The sequence below is a fragment of the Centroberyx gerrardi genome, chromosome 1, assembly GCF_048128805.1.
Source record: "Centroberyx gerrardi isolate f3 chromosome 1, fCenGer3.hap1.cur.20231027, whole genome shotgun sequence".
Lineage (NCBI taxonomy): Eukaryota > Metazoa > Chordata > Actinopteri > Beryciformes > Berycidae > Centroberyx > Centroberyx gerrardi.
This window is the reverse complement of record NC_135997.1, coordinates 6,066,434-6,087,069: the sequence shown is the minus strand read 5'-3', so window position 1 is coordinate 6,087,069 and position 20,636 is coordinate 6,066,434. Positions and strand designations below refer to the sequence as shown.

General features: G+C 41.1%; 1 protein-coding gene across 2 annotated transcripts in view; it reads left to right on the top strand.

The window, feature by feature from the left end:
• The first annotated feature begins 3,153 nt into the window (after positions 1-3,153).
• tspan4a (tetraspanin 4a) overlaps positions 3,154-20,636 on the top strand; it is a 93,595-nt gene continuing 76,112 nt past the window's right edge. The window contains exon 1 of one of the 2 annotated variants that reach the window (XM_078286780.1): positions 3,154-3,263. The gene's annotated coding sequence lies outside the window, so the exon portion shown is untranslated. The remainder of the gene's footprint in view (positions 3,264-20,636) is intronic. The other variant, XM_078286798.1, reaches the window with a different exon arrangement.

Below are 20,636 nucleotides of genomic sequence, written 5' to 3'. Positions count from 1 at the left end.
TTTTTGGACCTAAAAACATTTCCTCATTGTGAATGTGAGTCATTCTCAACTAGCTAAGTTAGTATGAAGCAGGGGGAAGCAGCAATCAGACACTTTCCAATGCAAGAAATGAGAAGAAGGGTTTAAGAAGTGGAATATATTAAGAGCATCTTGCATCCCTTTGACTGACAGCTTCTCAGCAAATGTGGGGCACAACCAGGCTACAAACTAGTCATTCAGGATTACAGTAGACCTGCCCTTACTGACTGTACATGTGAACATTATAATAAACGTTTTTGTTTTGTTTTTTTTAAATAATAAGCTTTAGCCTATTTGTATATCAGCTTTTCAAAAACAAAAATTTACATAAAAAATGAGATTACATGAAAATGAGTCAATCATAAATGAGACACTAATAAATAAGACCAGAGAATTAAGAATCATAGAATTGTCACAAAAAGCCTGCAGTTATGGATTAGGGATCCTAACCACATACAACACTACAGCACTTACACATCAGTGGGCAGCGAGAGACTTGAAGCTGATTGAGTAGCTGTCTGCCCAGCAGTTTTATTCATGAGTCTGAGCATGACAGGATTTTAATTGCTTGATTATCCTAGGTACCATGACTGTATGGAAGCACCTGCCTTCAATATGCCTTCTAGCCCTCATTTGCGGTAGTGACAGTTACTGCACATTAGGTCTATTTGTAATAATTTGGGATCAATATAATTGAAAGGACGATTACATTTAGTCAAAGTTGCCTTGTTTACCTTCACACTGAGGAGCTGGAGTTCAAAAATAACAGTTCAGCCCCCGGGCTTTAGTTGCAAAAATGCTGTTGTCAGTTCCTCCACTCCCAGCCTTTTAACTCTGCTCTTCTGGAATGACAGTAGTTGACAATATGTGACAGTTGACAAATTTATAATATAATATGACACACTGTCAAAAGCCAGAGAGGAGGAAGCACCAAGCAGGACTCAAAACTGTCTTCCAGTGATTCTCTTCAGTATCAGTTCTTGTAATATTGCCAGTTAATGTTTTGATGGTAATTGTTGTTGCTTGTGCGATTTCAAATGGTTCCCTATTTTTCTATGTGTGAAAGCCGTCCCCAGTGAACATCATTTCCACCCCGAATGCAACAATAAAAACAAAAGACTGCATCAATGCCATTAGAATACAACAGGCAGGACCATGTGATCTTTTCACTGTTTCCCATAGTTGGCAGGTGTGAACAGCAGGTCAAGGTTTTTATTTTGAGGGAATGGACCGGCCCTCGTTTCACAAGGCTGCTGGCCTGTCTTCACTCCTGGTTTTATTGTCTTTTGCCTTGATGGCAGTGTTAGTTGCGCTTAGGAAATTACTTAAACTTGAAATGAGCAAAGCTAACTTTGAAAATCATCTCTTTCTGTTTTCTCTTATCTTTTCAGCACTGCTTTGGGTTTGTGAATATCTCTCCACTATGTGTGCCATAGAGTTGCAATAGTCCATTAACTTTATGTGGGTATTTATAATGACAAAGTCAGTATAGGCCTACTTCTGGCAAATAAAAGTTGTTGACTTGTTGCAAGATCAAAAATATCTACCCCATTAACCTGGGCACAGTGTGCAGTAACAGCAGCCAGGGAGGAATGGGCTGCGGCTTGACATGAAGAAATGGGCACCAGGGGCAATAAGCCAGGTGGAAAGAAATAATGATCTAGAACCAAATATTAAACAAATGATGCCATGTTTGGGGCCGTATGAAATCAAGAGGACCCAGGAAGTTGCCTTGCCATACAGAGAGGAATCCCTCACTCATTCACTCACTGCTGTTTCTCTTTTTGCACATGGGTTATTTGATTTCTTTATCCTGGCAAAATATTTTTTGTTGTAAGCATAAGCAACTATAGCTTACTGATTATTGGAGGTGTTTGTATATGAATGAAACACTGTGAATTGTGGTTCAGTATTAAAAAATATACAAAATAAGATGAATGCAAATAAAACTAACATATTTTTGAACATCTAGTAGCAAATACTTTGGCACTTCATAAAAAAAAGTCCAACAAGTGTTCAGGAAATTTAACAAACTTAAACAAATTATATATATATTTAGAAGGAACATCAGAGACAGCAATGTCATATATAAATCAGTATTTGTATCTTCAGGACTGGGCTGCATAAACAGCTCAGTACATCAGTTGTCTACCTTGCAGACAGCTACGGTGTTAAAGCAATGTGTTGCAGCTGGCCGGCCTTATAACCTTTTTTCAAACATTATGTTGCCCAGCAAGCTGGTTAACCGGTAGCCACTATAGCCAACAGCAGCTAACTAGGCTGCCTGTTCAGGTTCTTGTTTTTTCAGGCAATAGTCAGTTCTCAACACAATTCATTCACTAACATGAAACAAAAGAGGAGGTGGCTGCTTTCCAGTCGACACTCAGGAAACAAAAACCCTTTCTGCGTGTGTGAATCCTTCACCTACATGCTAAACAAAGGTCTAAAAAAATACACAAACAAAACACAAGCCACAGTTTGTAATTTAGCCTACAATCAATGTACTTTGACACCCATTTTCTCAAGGGATCAATAAAGCTTCATATTATTTTATTCACAAAGGCAGATTCAACAATTTGAAATATATATATATATATGAATATTACATTTGGTAACTCTTGGTTATCTGTTGGACTTTTTTTTTATTTTTTTATATATAAAGTGCAAGTATTTGTGGATGGTCAAAAATATAGGCTACTCCATAAAACACAGCTTGTCTTACAGTTGTCCGTATTTCGCACATGCGCAGTGACGAACAGAGGCCAAACAATTGTCTTGAGTAATTGTGTACGTGATGTGTCAGTTATGATCCATTCTTTCAGCAAATAAAAACTAGCAATCATTATATCTTTCGAGATCATTCAATAGCCTAATACACACGTGTTTACGGGAATAGATATTGATCATCACATTTGATCATCTCAATTATATATATGTAGTTTAAGTATCAAAGCAAATATTCGTTTTGTGTCTTGGAAATTGTCAAGGAGGGAAAATGACAGTTGCTTTTAAATGCTATAACTTTATTCACCACTAGACGTCGGCATATTGCTATTTGACCAGTCAGTCACATGTGTAGTGAAGTTGAGAGAGAGAGAGAGAGAGAGAGAGAGAGAGAGAGAGAGAGAGAGAGAGAGAGAGAGAGACGGTCGGTGGAGGAGTAAGAGACAACTTACACAAAGTTTTGCGACACACTGAGGGAAGAAGGACCGCCGAGAGAGACCAGAGTGTGAGATAAGTGAGTGGTAAGTCCTTTCCTCGTTTCTCTGACTGTTAAAAAAATAAGAAGCATCCACTCGTAACTGTTTTGAATCTGTCTACTCCTCTTATTCTCCTGAGACTCTTTCTAACTTACTCTCTCTCTCTTCTAGCTCTTACCTTTCTCTCTCATTCTGTCATGTTGCAGCTACACACATCATGTCAATGACCTTGTTTTGGCGATTTAACTTTAACAAAACAAACAAGCTGAGTTTTTGTGGGCTCTTTGTGTGTAATTAGAAGGGTTAAACTATGCTAATTCCAGTTGTCTTGTGTAAATTGGCCAGTGAATACATTTTGATCTTTATTACTGTGGGATAGCAATAATTATAGCCTACTTTGCATATCCTTTTCCACGTGAGCTCACTGCTCCCCAGTAGTATTGTAAGTATATTTATAATACTCCTAATACTGAGTGTGTTCTTGCTCTGGTCAGTTATGGCCCAAACAGACGCTTTTCTTAAGGGAGTTGGTGATGATAAGAGATAATCGGCCGTTTTACAAGGTTTGTTATGATTATGGAGATGTGAGGATGAGGAGAATGTGAGAAATGAAGCTCTCTGATTGGCCTGGGAATGTTTTCCTTGGATCTCGATGAAAGACAGAAATAAACTCTTGGAGGAGAATAACATTTCAGAATACCAACCATTCCAGAGGCCGTTCCCTCCCATGGGTTTTTATTTTTTCTAGATGGGTTACAGGAACTTTGGGCCTCATCGACTTCCCCAAACCATGGCTGCCTGGCACAGCGCACTGGAATTCCACTACCATACAAAGTGCCCTTATGTTACATCTACAGTGGTCCAAAACGCTCCCAGATGAAGCTATACTCCATATTTCTACTTGAATTACTACTTTCTAACTTTAATCAAGACAACAAGGCTGTATTAAAGGAAAAATCCACCCAAAGACACTGTTAAAGAAAACGGCTACCGGTGATGTACCTTGCATTTGTGGGCCTATTTTGTTGTTTGGTGGAGTATTTTTCTTATTCCTGTGGACTGGTCAAACATAGATGACTTGACATCATGTCAAGATATTTCCAGTGAAGCTACAATGGAGTTTGACAGCAGAAAAGGTTTCAGCGATCTGAAACACCAGAGGTAAACGTCAGGTTTTGGTGTCAGTCCCTCAGAATCAAAGAGCGAGGGTTTCTTTCTAGACTCAACGTTTTGCACCAACGTTCAACAATCACACAGGGAGAAATCCATTGTAGAAGAGGCAGAGAGACCAATTTCTCCACTGGCAGCAGCCTCAATAGACCAGAATGCAATGCAGCAACAAGGCATGTTGTGTTTAGAGTAAAGGGCACAACTCTTGCTTTTTCTCGACTGGAAAAACTCTCGCTCTCCCGCTCTTAATACGCTAACGCTCTGTCCACTGACACGTATAACCAACAGCTGAATGCTGTTGAAGTTCACGCCCGTCCTTTGGGGGTTGTCGAAAGGCATTCTGGGAAATGTGGGAAATCACTAACTGAAGTAGAAGAAGAGGCAGGTTGAGGGAAAGTGCGCACACCAAAAAAGCCTAAATTAGAACACAATTACAACGCACGTTTCATCACAAAATAACTCCTGGAAAGAATTGAACATCACAGATTAACGACACAGTGTAAAAGTATCCGAAGGTGGATTTTGCCTTTAAATAGAGCGAGCTCGTGAATAATAAAACGACTCATCCTCACCGAAATCTTTGCACTGTCATGCCTCCCGACGCACGGTGACTGTCAGACCAGCTTGACACATCCCAGGATGTAATTTGACAGTGCAGAGACAGTAAATGAAAGGAGACAGCTTTCTCTTTTCCCGTGTCCTCCCACGTCCCATCAGCCCCAGCAGGGCTGAACTGATGACCCCGGACAGTTGGCAGCTGCCCACTGTTTACATTTAGCCTGCAAACACTCGCTGAGAGCAAAGGAGCAGTTACACAGAGTCCTGCCTTTGATATCCCCCTCCGTGTTTTTTCCCTGCTGCCTAACAAGACTAGTAGTGCATATGGCATCTAGCTATTTTTTGATGGAAGCACTGAAAATGTGTTTGGGAGAGAAGCACGAGGAGGGTGTTGAGTGTTTTCTTCAGTCGTAGCAGCTGGTGTGTGTGGTTTTTTCCCCCGAGCTCGCTCTGTGGCCGACTTGTGGGCTTCTCTAGGTGTGGCAGCTCTCTGGATAATTGCCCTGAACACTGGCTCTACAGAAAGTGGATATAACCGTACAACGCTGCATTGTGCCGCCCGCAGGTGTGTGTGTGCGCGCTATAGTCTGCTCTACATTCGCTCACCCCATTTTCCCCTCAGTTTCTTCAGTACAGTTTATTTTCTTTGCCAGATTTCAGCCACTGCTTCCCTATTCCCTTTGTTCCCTCAGTACATTTTTCGCCTGCAGTTTTCAGCCCCTGTGTTCCCTCACCTCACTTTTCCTCAGTCTGTCCTGCCAAGGGAATAAAGGGCTGAGTGGGCGTAGGAATGAAAGGTATGCTGAGGGGAAAAAAATCAGGATTCAGGAAACATGAGGTGATCCTGGATGTACAGTTTCTGATTCTGTGCATCGTGGATACACAGGGAGGGAGAGGCGGCGTGGAATTGGATAAGACACACCAGCTTGTGTACACAGTCAGAGACTCCCATCCACTAATATGAAAAAGAACTATAGTAATCCCAGAGGAATATTATAGTGGTACCCTACCATGGGAGATAAAAGATACCATAAATGTCGCTGTAAACTCGCTGTTGAACACCACAGACACAGTTTGAGATGCGATGAGATGCGATGAGATGAGATGAAATGTGATGAGATGAAATGTGATGAGATGCGATGAGATGAGATGAGATGAGATGAGATGAAATGTGATGAGACGAGACGAGATGAGATGAGATGAGATGAAATGTGATGAGACGAGATGAGATGCGATGAGATGAGATGAAATGTGATGAGACGAGACGAGATGAGATGCGATGTGATGAGATGCGATGAGATGAGATGAAACGTGATGAGATGAGATGAGATGAAATGTGATGAGATGAAACGTGATGAGATGCGATGCGATGAGATGCGATGAGATGCGATGAGATGAGATGAAACGTGATGAGATGAGATGAGATGAAATGTGATGAGATGAAACGTGATGAGATGAGATGAGATGAAATGTGATGAGATGAAACGTGATGAGATGAGATGAGATGAAATGTGATGAGATGAGACGAGATGAGATGCGATGCGATGAGATGAGATGAGATGAGATGTGATGAGATGTGATGAGACGAGACGAGACGAGACGAGACGAGACGAGCGTCGCGACGCGACGAGATGCGATGAGATGAGATGAGATGATGAAAATATATTCAAATGAATGCTATCAAATACAAATTTTTATCAAATACATTTTTTGTAAATATATCTCTAAACATATTCTGGATATGTGAAATGTTGGTTTTTTTCCCATATGGATCCTGCTGGGAACAGATTGCTTTAAGTGTCAAGCCTCAAAAATGAAAATGGGAAATAAAGGCAGTGTGTTTGACAGCTGCCGTTACAGCAACAATAATTTGCACTTAGCTGCACATACTTGATGCCACGCATGATGTATATATATATATTTTTTATTCTGCCCTGGATTTGAGGCTCCAGCATGGCCTCTTTCATTTTGAAGGGTCTCTTTTGTCTCTCCCCTGTTATTCCTTGTTGAGAGCTCTGCTGAGACGTTTAGTGCAGAGTGAAAAACCACAAGCCTTCACCACACTCTCCCACTGTCGCTGACTCCCGTCTCACGCCCAGTTTAACACAGAAAAAAAAAAATACAGTCTTTTCCTCACTGTATATCTTGACCCTTCCTTCCCTTGTTGGGTGTTTCTCTTCCTATCTCACCTTCTTTCTCTCACTCTCTCCACTTCTGGTTGACATATGCAGCTTTTATCTTTATTCAGTTTTGTGTTAAAACTGTTAAGTTTTCTTTGTAAGTGATAGAGGTAGCAGCGAACATCAGCATACTATATATAAACGTTTTTTTTTAGACCTCTTGGTAGAGCGACTGCAAACAAATCTTTACATAACCTGTAATTTTGCATTGCAGGGGGAATACTTTTAAACATGCTGACATCCCACACAGCTAAAAATATTTCCTGTACATTTCTGATTTGGTGGCTAAAGGTTATCTGTGCCTCCCTGTTCCTCACATTTCTCACAAAGCATTCTCTCCACGTGCTTCGTTGCTTGATATGATTTAATTTTCTTTATCAGTAATTTCTGTCTGGAAATGAGCGACTGCCAGGAATGAATGTAAATGAGAGTCGAGCCCTTGTTTTAGATGTTTTATTCAGTATAGGTTGCTCAGTCTTTGGTGATCTTAATGAATTTAGCATAAGTTTTTGGAGGTTGCCTCCCTGGACATGGATCACACTTTAGCCTGAGAGGAAAAATCAATTTTCATGATGTTAAAATGGAGAATATCAGGCTACTAGAATTGGAGTACAATGCCTTCGGAAAGTATTCAACCCCCTGGACTTTTTCCGCATTTTTTAGTGTTATAGACTGAATACAAAATGGAAATTTGAGGGTTTTGAGATTTGGTCAATCTACAGAAAAAAAACCCATAATGTGAAAACATGTTAGTGTTTTTTTTCCCAATTTACTGAAAATCTTCTCATTTGACAAATTATTTAAACCCTCTGAGTGAATACTTTGTAAAAGCACTTTTGGCAGCGAGCTTCAGGTTCTCTTGGATAAGTCTGTATCATCTTGGCACATCTGGATTTTGGGATTTTCTCACATTATAACTTGTAGTTTTACTCAAGCTCTCTCAAGTTGGATGGGGAACGTCTGTGAGCAGATTTCTTCAATTTCACAGATTTTAAATGGGATTCAAGTCCGGGCTTTGGCTCGGCCACCCAAGGACTTTCACACTCTTGTACTGAAGCCATTCCAGTGTCGGCTTGGCTGTACGCTCAGGGTCAACGTCCTGCTGGAGCAGAAATTGTCCCATCTGTAGATTTTGTCTGTTTTTGGCTTCATTCTGTGTTTCCTCTGTCCTTACAAGTCTCCCCATGCAGTCCCTGTCACTGAAACCTTCCCCTCACCGCCTGATGCTGCCACCACCACCCTTTACAGCAGGGATGGTGTTACATGGGTGATGAGCAGCGCCCCGGCTGCTGCCAAATTTAGAGGTTTGCATTACAGCCGAAGACTTCCAATTTTTGTTTCATCGGAACACAGAATAATTCGCCTTGTGCTTTCGGAGTCTTTCACGTGCCCTTTTGCAAACTTCAGGCTGCTGCCACGCGCCCTTTTTCCTCCAGGAGTTGCTTCCTTCTGGCCGCTCTGTCTGTTGTCCTTCTGTCAAATCTCCCATCGCAGCCAAGGAAGTCTGTAGTTCTGTCGGAGCGATGCTTCTCTGTTTCCTCGCTGACCAAAGCCCTTCTGGCTCGGTTGCGCAGTTTCATCAGATGACCAGCTTTAGGAAGAGTCTGGGTAGCTTCATATTGTTTTTGTTTTTTTTAAATCTCCTAATGATGGAGCTTACAGTGCTTTTGTGAACTCACAACACTTCAGAAAGTGTTTTAAACTCTTCCCCAAATCTGAGCTGATTCTTTCTGAATTCTACAGACAGTTCCTTGGACTTCATGGTACAGTTTCTGCTCTGACACACTCTCATCCGTGAGACTTTATATAGACAAATGTGTTTTATTCTGAGTTATGTCCAATGAATTCATTTGGCCACAGGTGGACCAAACCAAACCAAGTTGTAGAAACATCTCAAAGACATCAGAATGCACTTTAACTTAATTTGGAGTGTCACTGCAAAGGGGCTGAATAATTATTGACTCAAAGTATTCAAGTTCAAGTGTGTTTATTTGTCATATGAGTAAAATATTTGTTTGCTAGGTCCTCTCAGTATAAAAGGAATAAGGAACATATACTTCACAGACATAAAAATAATTAAAATAAAGAATACAATTAAAATAGAAAAACAGAATTTAAGAGGAAAATAAAAGAGCATAAGAAGATAATTGTTGTAGTGCAGTGACGTGATATAAAGTGTAATAGTGTTCGTAAAGTGTCAAAGCGTTCATTTTAATTTGTAAAACATTGTAAATAAATTAAAAAAAAACACTTTGACATTATGGGTTATTATGTGTAGATCAGTGACAAATAATCCTAATTTAATCCATTTTGAACTGAGGCTCTAACAGCACAAAGTGCAGAGAAAGTCAAGGGGGTTGAAGACTTTCTGAAGGCGTGCAGGTGTGGAAAACTGGTCCTGGAAAACTGAACTTTCCGTCTGAAATGCACATCGACCCGATCTGAACTATCCTTCTTGTAAGAACATCCTGATTGCTAACGAGCCCCGAGAGCGAGGATCTGGCATCACTTCAGCTTATTAATTTCATCAAATCTGGCTGCATGCTGTGAGCGATGCCACACTGTTTCTCTCTGCTTCTGTACTCATCATTGCATTTTCTTGATTTGCCATTCCTCCCGAGGTACAAAACAGTGTCACATTGAGCTCTTAATATAACACACCCTAACTGATAGAATATCCTGTTTCCATGCCAGTTTGGGATGATTTATCTAATTATATCCCCAATTAGCTCACAGTGGCTAATGTCACACGTCATTAGCCCCTGTTAGCAGGAATATTCCCGGCACTGTAATTAACCCTCATATAGAGGCCTTGATTATAGTGTCCTTTGTAATGTCTGCTCCGCCCTGGCCAACCCTCCACACTCACACACACACACACTCACACACACACTCACACACTCACAGACACGTATATAATTTGCTTATCACCATATAGTCATGCCTTGCCTTGTATGCCATGGCAGTGTTGTTTTTAGTGGGACAAAGAAAGTCATATGTCTTTAAAATACATATTCACACACACACACACACACACACACGCACGCACGCACGCACGCACGCACGCACGCACACACTCACACACACACACACACACACACACACACACATAATTTGTTTATCACCATATAGTTATGCCTTGTATACCATGGCAGTGCTGTTTTTAGTGGGACAAAGTCTTTAAAATATATATTCTCTCTCTTTCTCTTTCTTTCTCTCTCTCTCTCTCTCTCTCTCTCTCTCTCTCTCTCACACACACACACACACACACACACACACACACACAAATAGACACATAAATAATTTGTTTATCACCATATAGTTATGCCTTGTATGCCAGGGGACAAAGAAAGTCATATGTCTTTAAAATACTCTAAAATACGTATTCACACACACACACACACACACACACACACACACACACACACACACACACGACAAACATATAATTTTGCTCTTATTTGTTGTATTTCTAACTAGGTCTGTGATATAATTAACATGCACAGTCTGCCACTCCGCAGTCCACAGTGACTTGTTCTCATTGAGAAGTTCACAAGGTACTTTTTTTTTTTTTTTTTACTGCCACAGCCTGCGGATTAGTTGCCATGGAAACAAAGCTGTCGGAAATCAGGATGAATACTTTACCCAATACTTGTGTTTGCTTCCACCAGTTTAGGGTACATTATGGAAAAGTTTGGAGAGCTCGGTTGATAGAGGCTCGATATCTCTCAGGGACTCGAGTGCATTGAAACACTCGACAAATACATTTCCCTCTCTCCGTCCACCCGGTTCTTTCTCTCTATCTCCCCCCCCCGCCCACCTTTTACTCTTGAAGTTTCCTTTTTTACGCTTCGGCTGACAGCAAGATTGTAACTTTTCAACACACTTTTAAAAAATTGAATGGAGAATCATAAAAGGAAAGCTAAAAAGGGAGAGCATGGAAACAAACTGGGATGTTAAAAACAGACAGGAAAATCGAAGAATTTGCATTAAATCCCTGATAACGCCTCCCTCACTTTGTCTTCATAAATAGTAATGACGGCATTATCTCAAATTCTAATTTGTTTTATTGGCATGGCAAGTATTCTCATATTGCCAAAGCGTCAAACTGTGTAATGATTAAAAAACGATCATCTCTCCAGGCTAGATTATCTCGAGATTCACACCTCAGTCTTGAATTGTTTACGTGCTGCCGTCTCTTAGCGGATCATTTTGAGTGTGTTTCTGAATTTAGCCGTCTTCTCTAACTCTTATTAATTAGTGCTTGGAAAGAATAGCTGACAGTGTGACAGATCACGGCTGATATTTTACTGCAAAGTGACAATACAGCACTTCCTGTTGTGTATAAGTGAAAATGCAATCAGTGATAATGCCGCTTTGCCTGTCAACCTTTTCCTTTGTGGTGACAGCGAGGCAGGGAGTTTTTATTAACAAGGAGTACAGTTAGATGTTTTGTGTTGTGTTATCTTATGTTGTGACTCCTGCGGTGAGACATGAATGTTACTCGATAGCGGTGATATACAAAAGAGCTGTCACATGTTTGTTAAGCAAAACCTGCAGCCTGATTATCTACTCTGCTTTGTGACTTTTAATCTGGGTGAAACTTTTATGTTATGGCTCGGTTTTTTTGATGAACATGACAATTATAATTAACTATTAATCATATTATTATCAAATAATAATAGTTTTTTGAAATGTTCCTATCATGTCAGTAATAACTGAGTACCTCTGCTCAGCATGGATTCCCCTGAGTGGGGTGGGTAAGTGCAGTGAGCAACTACACAACGATAACAAAGATGATAATAATTGGGCCATGATCCAACACTTGCACATGACATGAGTCACAAACATTTCATGCTCAATTTCAATTATCTTTGTTTCGTTCAGTTTTTTCACTTCTCACTCACTCGACTTCATTGGGACTCCACTGGGGACCAAAGTGTTTGCTAGTTTTGTCCTACATTAGCTGGAGAGTATACTCACTTATTACTGGCAAAATATCAGCATTTGATTCATGAATTAGTATTATTTGATAATAATATGATTCGTAGTTGTTACTCATCAAACAACAGAGCCATAATCCAAAAGTCCACATGAATTGAAAGTCACAAAACAGCGTAAGAAAAGGCTGCAGGTTTCGCTTAACAAACGAATGTGACAGCTCTTTTATGTTTTATGGAAAACGGGTGTTCCAATTATTTTGTCCAGTGAGTGTGTGTGGGAGTCATTGAGTGCCGCCTAGCAGTGTGTAAGCTGACCACCAGGGGCTAAATGAGCCGCTGCTGAGGCTCTGCTGAAAGGACGACGCTGTTCCCTGTCTCACATTCCCAGGAAGGATTTAAAACGCAAACAATCGGCCGAGGAAAAAGTCAGCCGAGGCAAGAATTCAAACAACGGAGAGGGTCCGGAAACATGGGAGGGAGGGAGAGAGAGAGAGAGAGAGAGAGAGAGAGAGAGAGAGAGAGAGAGAGAGAGAGAGAGAATGACATGCAGCAAAGGTCATGCAGCAAAGGTCAGCAGTCAGATTCAGACCCACGGCGTTGCAGCTACACGGTGTGCAACTCGGCCGGTCGAGTCAGCGGGACGCCCCATCATGCTCACAGTCTGCTCCTGACAAAGCAGTTTTATTTTTGCGTCACTGACAGTTTTAATAGCTTAATGGAGCATATGGATCAACACAAGGCTGTAAATCGAAGATGTGTTTGTTTGTAAAGATATCATACTAACAAAAAAGCATCAGTTGAATCCAAAAATGCAGCTTACCCCAGACGGTGTTTACCAAGTTCGGCCGATTCGTTTGTCAAATGCATAACCAGGCCTTACTGTTAATAGGCTATTATAAATGTGTTTCTAATTTTTGGAGTCTTCCCACAGCCTTTAATTACAGTGTTTGAGAAGTAAAGTCAAAGTGTTTTCTTTCACAAACTTTTATTGCTAACAACAGCTTTGAGGAAAGTTTCTCATGTTGGCTGCCTGCCGTTGTAGCTTCTTTATTTCCAGTTAATTTACCCTCACAGCCTCTTTTTAATGACTTGAAATGTAAATAAATGCTTAACACAGTGCAGAAGCAGATGTGACGAGAGGAGGAACTCTGACACCTGACAATCTATTGACAGGATCCTGTCTCTCTTGGTTTAAAGCAAGCTGTCTGTCTTGATGTAGCTCACACTCACATTAAATTATTCCTCTCTCACCACGTAACAAACGCTGACAGTCATCATGTTGATAATTAGGGACGGAGGCATCCGGTAAACTTGAAAGAATGCCTAAGCATATCCGCTGTGGCCAATTTTTCCAGCCATGCCAGATAGCAACAGCTATTACAGTTGCTGCTGATAACCACTAACCAAATCAAACATGTGTAAATGTTTCAGGTAGATATAAAAACTGGTTTTATGTCTTTTTTTTTACGATCAGGTTTTGTAGTTGAAAGGACGCCTACACAGGAACGCAGAACCAATCAACTTCTTTCCACTTCAAAAACTCCTTGTAAGAACTTTGATCTTGTTCAGTGAAACATTTAATTGCATTCTGGAAACATTTGCACACATTTGATTTGACAAACCCCTTTGCTTTCTATGAACTAGTTACATGGTGCACAGGCTGCTGCTGCTGCTGCTGCTGCAGCTCAGATGGACTTGCGTTGGATTTGATCAGCCCCCCACTGTGGAGACACTGGAAGCATTGCCATATCCTGTATTCCAGTATCCCTACAAAACATATTGTCACAGAAAGGGATACATGAAAAAAATGTTTCATAACATCATTATCCAGCCACTGAGTTGCAGCTCTCCTGCTTCAGCTAAATCCATGCCAGTTTCACAACACTACTGTAGCTTACAGCCTGGACCTGAATTACTTGGCTGCTTGAATATTATCCTGCAAAAGACAATTATTTTTCTACTGTCATGCAAAAATACATAACATTTACAATTTACATGCATTACAAGCGTGGCTCCTTACAGCCTGTCACGTTAAACGAGTACATGTCTGTTCGCCCTTGGGAGCCGTCAAGGTTCCCTCGTCTTTGAAAGCCAGACTGCTGTGCGTTGTATTGTATCTGTGTCTTACACACTATTGACTACAGTCACAGGAGAGCACAATGGACAGAGATCCTTGAGGGAACGATGGAGCTAAGCCACGTGACACACACACACACACACACACACACACACACACGTGCATCAATTGATGTGGTTTGATGGTAGCTGTCTCTGCTGCTCCAGGGTCTTTATGGTGGTTAACTCTCTCGCTCTCTGTCTTCTGAACCGGCTCCCAGGAGCTGGTCTGCCTACACACAGCCACCTGTCTGAGGCAGCTAGTGATGAGATTACTCTCACTGGGATTTCAGCTCTGTTTTTATATGTGTTTGTTTTCACATGCTTCTCTCTTAATGCAGCACATGAGGGAGGACAGGTGTCTCTGTCTGCTTCTGGCTCTGTGTGTGTAATCTGGGAGTGGGTGTCCTATATATGTGGGGCTGCCAATCAATTGTCTCGTCTCCATGTTAATGCAGCGCGTAACTGAACACCTGTGTGTGTATGTGTGTGTGTGTGTGTGTGTGTCTTGGGGGGGGGGGGTGTTCATGTATGTGTGTTATCCCACCGTAAAACATGATTTCAACGTTGTGTCTCTGCTCTAGCTCTCATATGATTCAGGATCTTTTTGGCATGTATAGCCCAGTTTTAGACGAAGCAGTAAATCCATTATTACGTATTTAAACACTGTATAAACAGCTGTAAATATGAAAAGTATGTGCCAGAGTTGCCCATATGTACAAGATAATGCTTTTCTTTTGTCATATAATCCAGAAGACGTAGTCTAAGACATAGACATCTACTACACTTTTACTTTTAAACCCTATGTAGCCTCATTGTAGCCTAGACGGCTGTAAACCATTTAGGAGTCTTTTAATGAACGGAAAACTGCTCAGTGGGATCGTGTGTTGTCGTGAGTTTTTATGATTCCATGTGTGTTTGTGTTTGTAAAAAGGATGGATCGTTTTCCAGCAACCCCCCTACCCATCCTCAAGGGGAATTATCCACCCTTCATGTCTACAATGACGTGTCCACGTAGAACGCATATTTGTCTTTTCTCGGGCAGCATGTGCCTGGCAAACAGGATAATAACCCCTTTGCTAAGATGGATTAGCAGCAGAATGCAAATGGGAGATGTGACAGATACGCGTACATCGTGTTTGTAGGTGAGGAGGTTTTTATTTTTATTTTTTTCACGCTGGCTCTTCAAAGGTGTGGAGCAGAGATCAGAATCTGTCATGCTGCTCCTGACACCCCATAAGGCAGAAATGGTTGATAAATGGATGGAAATCACCTTCTCACCCATCGCCGTGAATTACCATAAAGCTCAAGGTTTGAACAGATTCCCCCAGACATGTTGTTTGCGTTCATCATATTGACTGATGTTCAACTAAAATATGTGAATATTTTAAGACTCTTTCTTCTCAATATCCCACCACAAACTGTGCTGTAATCACAAGTAGAAGTTCCCTTCATGAAATATATATGCAAGAATTATGCGTCTGTATATGAGTAGATAATGTTATTAAAGTCAGATTTATGCATCCTTACCAGTGTAGTCCCATTTGAGGACATGATGAGACAAATACATCCTGATAACAACTTTAAACCTAATTAGTTTTTCTGTGGAGGCAGCCTGCGCTATATAGATTGTATAAATAATTAAAGTTCAATTTCCTCAGTTCACCTTCCCAGATGATAGGTAATCTACCTTTAGGCTTTCCACCAGCACAAACACAAATGGTAAATGATGAATTTTCATTGTTTCTTACCCAGGCCGGGTGTTCAGCAGCCTCTGCCACCAAACACTCAGAAACTTTCAGAGATGCTTTTCATCACAAAAAGGATGATAAGGTCAAGTGACAGTGTCTGTTCGGCAGATGATTCTTTAAACAGCGCACAGCCCTTGTGGTTTTGGTTAACTGAAAGGCTTATTTAAATTAAATAATCCAAAATTGACTGTGTGCTTAACCTTTATTTAAAGGCATACTGAGCAGGATTTTACCCCTTGAAATAGCATAAACCCATCCAAAAATTACCCTACTCAATCGTTACTTATTAGTGTGTGACAGTGTCTGTGTCTGCAGAGCGCCTGCCTTCTGCCTGGATTTTCTTATTTCTGAATGTTCGGGACGTTTCTGGGTGTCAAACTTTTGTCAGTGGCTGTGAACCAATATCTCTGCTTGCAAGCAGATTTTGGCTCAACTTTTTATTTTTGACGATGCGAAAACCCTTGCATTTGTGCCCTACACAGTCTACGCTCTGTGGAAATAACTTTATTTTCGACCTCTTTTGCAGTCGTGGTGAGTTTAAATGGTTTTATCTTTAAAAGCCACGCTGGCTGCGGTAGCGATCCTGAACTCTAATACAGAGTAACTGGAGTTCTGGTCAGAGCGAATGTGTCGTGAGCTGGCAGCTAGCTACCGCTGTTAGCGTAGCTTCGTTGTAGTGGAAAAGCTGATACCTAGAAATAGAAATAGAATAAACTTTATTGTCCATCCAAGGCAGGAAAATTGTCCTTGGTCTCACCCAGGAAAATATAAACACAAACATGTCCACAAGATACTGGCACAAGGTAGGTGCCAGTTACGCTAACCGGCACCTACCTGTCCAACAGAATACAGGCCAACTCCGCATCGCTCTTCATCCCCATCCTCTCCGTCAATGCTCACCAACGGATGAAAGCAAACCCCAGATTCACTCTTGTTCTGGAACGGTCCTTGTCTGCTTGGCGTTTCGCCTTGCTATACTTGTGTTTTGTACCGTTCTTTGAACCGGGTTCAGGGACGAGGGGTCAACTTTGGAAGTTGTGCTTACAATCCACAAACCGGCAAAATCCTACTCAGTATGCCTTTAACCAGAGATGTTTCTTTTTTACACACTACTACCACAGTCTTCTACCTTCAGCCGCTGAGCAGCTCCACTGGGGCAGGTGGGAGTTAAGTGTGTTGCTCAAGGGCACTTTTTCCAGGGCGGGGAGAGTGTTAGAGAGTGCAGGGAAAAATGGATTCTGTGTCACATAGCCTATGAGATTGCCCTCCAGTCCCCTGTTTATGATTCCTACTAAATTCCCCGAAGACGTTATGGGGTCTATAGGTCCTTGCTTGTTTTCTGTTGTAAATATCACTCTCCCCAGCGGTTATAATGTCTACCTGACCTGGTTCAAAAGTGTTAAGCCTTTCTTGGAAAAAAAGCTTACAGAATGTGGCATCATAGCTCCTCTCAGAGACGGTGGAAAAGAAAAAAACATTTTTAGAAAAAAAACAAAAAGTTCAGAATGTTTTTTTTTTTTTTTTGCAGAATGTCGAAGGAATCTGCCGCTCACCCAGCCAGCTGCAGTCTCTGCCACGCTGCTGGAGCAAAAGTGACATATATAGAAGAAAAGGAGTCTCTGCACACTCACTTCACTGCATATTTCACATTTTAATAGCAGGCTTTCCGTCTAGGAGACCTTCATCAGAGCATGTGCATATTAATTAATATGCATATTAAATGTGAAATATGCACTGAACTGAGTGTGCAGAGACTCCTTTTCTTCTAAGTGTGTTTTTTTGGAAACATCACACAGGACTGAAGCCACTCTTCTCTGGATTACTGCTGATCCCCTGCGTTTCTGTTAGTGCTGCTTGACCTAATCGCAGCCTTCAACATGAGTGATCTTGCTTTTCTAATTGATTGAACTGAGGAATTGTGTGTTTGCGCCTAGCTTGGACGGGTTCTCATCTTACCGGTCGAGCTGAAAATTTTCAATCTCTGCTGTTGATTATGTTTTTTCTTCTTCTTCACTGATTACGTTTGGTGTGCCTCAAGGCTCATTTCTTGGGCCGGAATGTTTTATTTATATGTTATCCCTTGCTCATATTGCATGCTGGGATTGCATTGCTATGCCAGCGGTACTCAGCATGTCTAGCTGTTGTCAAGGAGTGGATGTGCCAAAATTTCCTTCAGTTAAATTTAGACAAAACTGAGGTCCTGAATATATCTCGAGACAAATTCAGTTTTTTCTTGGTCCTTTATCTCTACATCAAGCTTATATCTAAGAATTTAGGAAATTGAGCAACATACTAAAAAGCTTCTTCAAATATGTTTTTACCAAATTAGGACCATTGCACAGATCAGATCATTTTTGTCTTTTGATGATACTGAGAGACTTACATATCATACTCTATTCTTATTATTTATACATTATATTATTATTTATGATATTATATTATTCCAGTATTATATGTTCTTTTATATTCTTCTGTAATGCTGTTTTTAAGTTTTACCTATAGCACTTTTTACCTATATTAAATGCATTTTATTTTTACACCACGCTGCACAAAGTGTAAATGGGAGTTATGTGTTCGCCCCTGTCTGTCTGTCTGTCTGTCTGTCTGTCTGTCTGTCTGTCTGTCACTAACACATAACTTGCGCTGTTCCGATCATGACAAGTCAAGTTATGTTTATTTATAACTTATTATAATCACATTTGTTTGTGGATGGAACAAGGCGGCGTGAGCCCAGTGCTCCCCACTGAGGAAGCATTTGGCAGGAGATGGATCCGTTTTACAGGCAGGCAGACAAAACCATAACAAAGACTTGCACTATAATCACATATACAGGTCACACTCAATCAGCCCCTTTCCACTTTGTAAAGCATGACTGCCATGGGTGACACCTTCCTTCATGACATTTAAATTACATTACATGCAAGCGGCTCGGGTGTAGCATCTCTCTAAGTGCTTTTCTGGCTGTTTTATTGTCTATAAAGCTCTACAGTCAGTGTAGCAAATCTTTCATCCTGCATGAACTGGCTTGGTTCTGTAATACATGTTTATTTCCCCGCAGAGCAGTTCTTATTAATCTTCATGGCTCTGATTCTTAAATGATCTTTGGTGTCATGCTGTTGTGAAAAAGTCCTTCCAGTCTGCTCAGCTTCCACCAGACAACTGTGTTTTTGTCTCCTTTCATCAAGTAACTGAAAGTGGCCGCTGACTAAAACTGCACCCTGCCAGCACCTGAGAGCGCCGAAACAAAATGGAATGTTTAGATCTACACATTATGCATGTATAGAAAATGTCAGGAACTGTGGTGCAGACTTGAAGCTATTTTCACCTAATGAATATTGTGCATTCACAGTTTTAAGGCGCAATAATGGAGTTTATTCAAATGACTCACTCCATGTGATTTAATAAATGAGAAAGCATTAATTTAACCTCAATCATTGCACTAAGAAAGCATGTCTTTAAGGGAAAAAAAACACCCTAAAACACTTTAACACGGTTGAAAAGAGCTATCGGTGATGTATCTTGCATTTCTGGACCCATTTGGTTGTCTAGTGTTGTATGGCCAAACGGCCAAATGTAGACACGCGGAGTTGCAGGTGAGGTCATGAATGCACGTGAAATTTGAAACAACATGAACCGCGCCGCAGAGCCTCTGTCCAGGATTGGCTGAACAAAGAGGAACTGGAACTGCTGGCCAATTCTGGTGAGGTTATTTGTTCTTGTTGGGGGATGTGGAGAGCTGCATTTTCCTGCAGCGCCACTAGTGCTGGAGGTTTCAGGTGCACCGTCGTCATGAGAAGTGTGAGAAGCATGAACACCAAGCTGCACGTATGGCATGAAGCAGCCCTCACCAACCTGGCAACCTCCCATAATCCTCCCTCCACCAAACCCAACCATCCCATCAGATCCAACCCCCCTCCCTCTCCTAGGTCTAATTCTTATTACTTATCAGCAGAAACTGCTTTTTTCTTTGATAACATTATACTTCATGCTTAGTGATGCTGCTTTGACAGTCAAATTGTGTTAGCAATGTCAGCTAATGCTAATGGTAGGTGACTTCACCTGGCTGAAATGGCTAATGTTGAAAGTAGTTGTCAGCTACAGTTTACTCAATTGGACCTAGTTGGTTTGGAGATAAACATAAAGTAGCTGACTGATCCACATCATGGATGTTCCATAAAATCTTCTTGCTGTAGCCTTGATTTGGACTGTCTTGGGTCCAGATTGCCAAAAATAGCATCATGGTGAAAGTGTGAACATGAATGATTTTGTAATGATTGCATAAGCTAAAATTCTACCAGGCAAACAGCTCTAAATAAAATGTCTTTTGGAGAGCTAGTCTCATTTCGTATGCTCATGTTGCAGCTCTGTGCACAATGCGCTTGTCCTTGGAGCCTATTTTGTCACTTAGTTGAGATATTCAGAAGAGACTCATATCCCATCTTTAAACAAGGGAAAGCAAGCCAGCATCCTAGCCCTTTATGGCTGCATGGAGAGGAGAGTGCAGCAGAGTGCATTTGGAAGATTTGCGCATCTGACTGAGCGCATCTACCCATTTATGTCCTTGTTCCACTTCACGTTCTATTATAAAAGTACCTGAATATGTGTTACTATCTATAGACCCTCAGTCTTCTCACAAAGATAAATTTCATAATGTATCATTTTTCTTTGTTACAGCCCAAGACCTTTTTTTTCATTGATCTA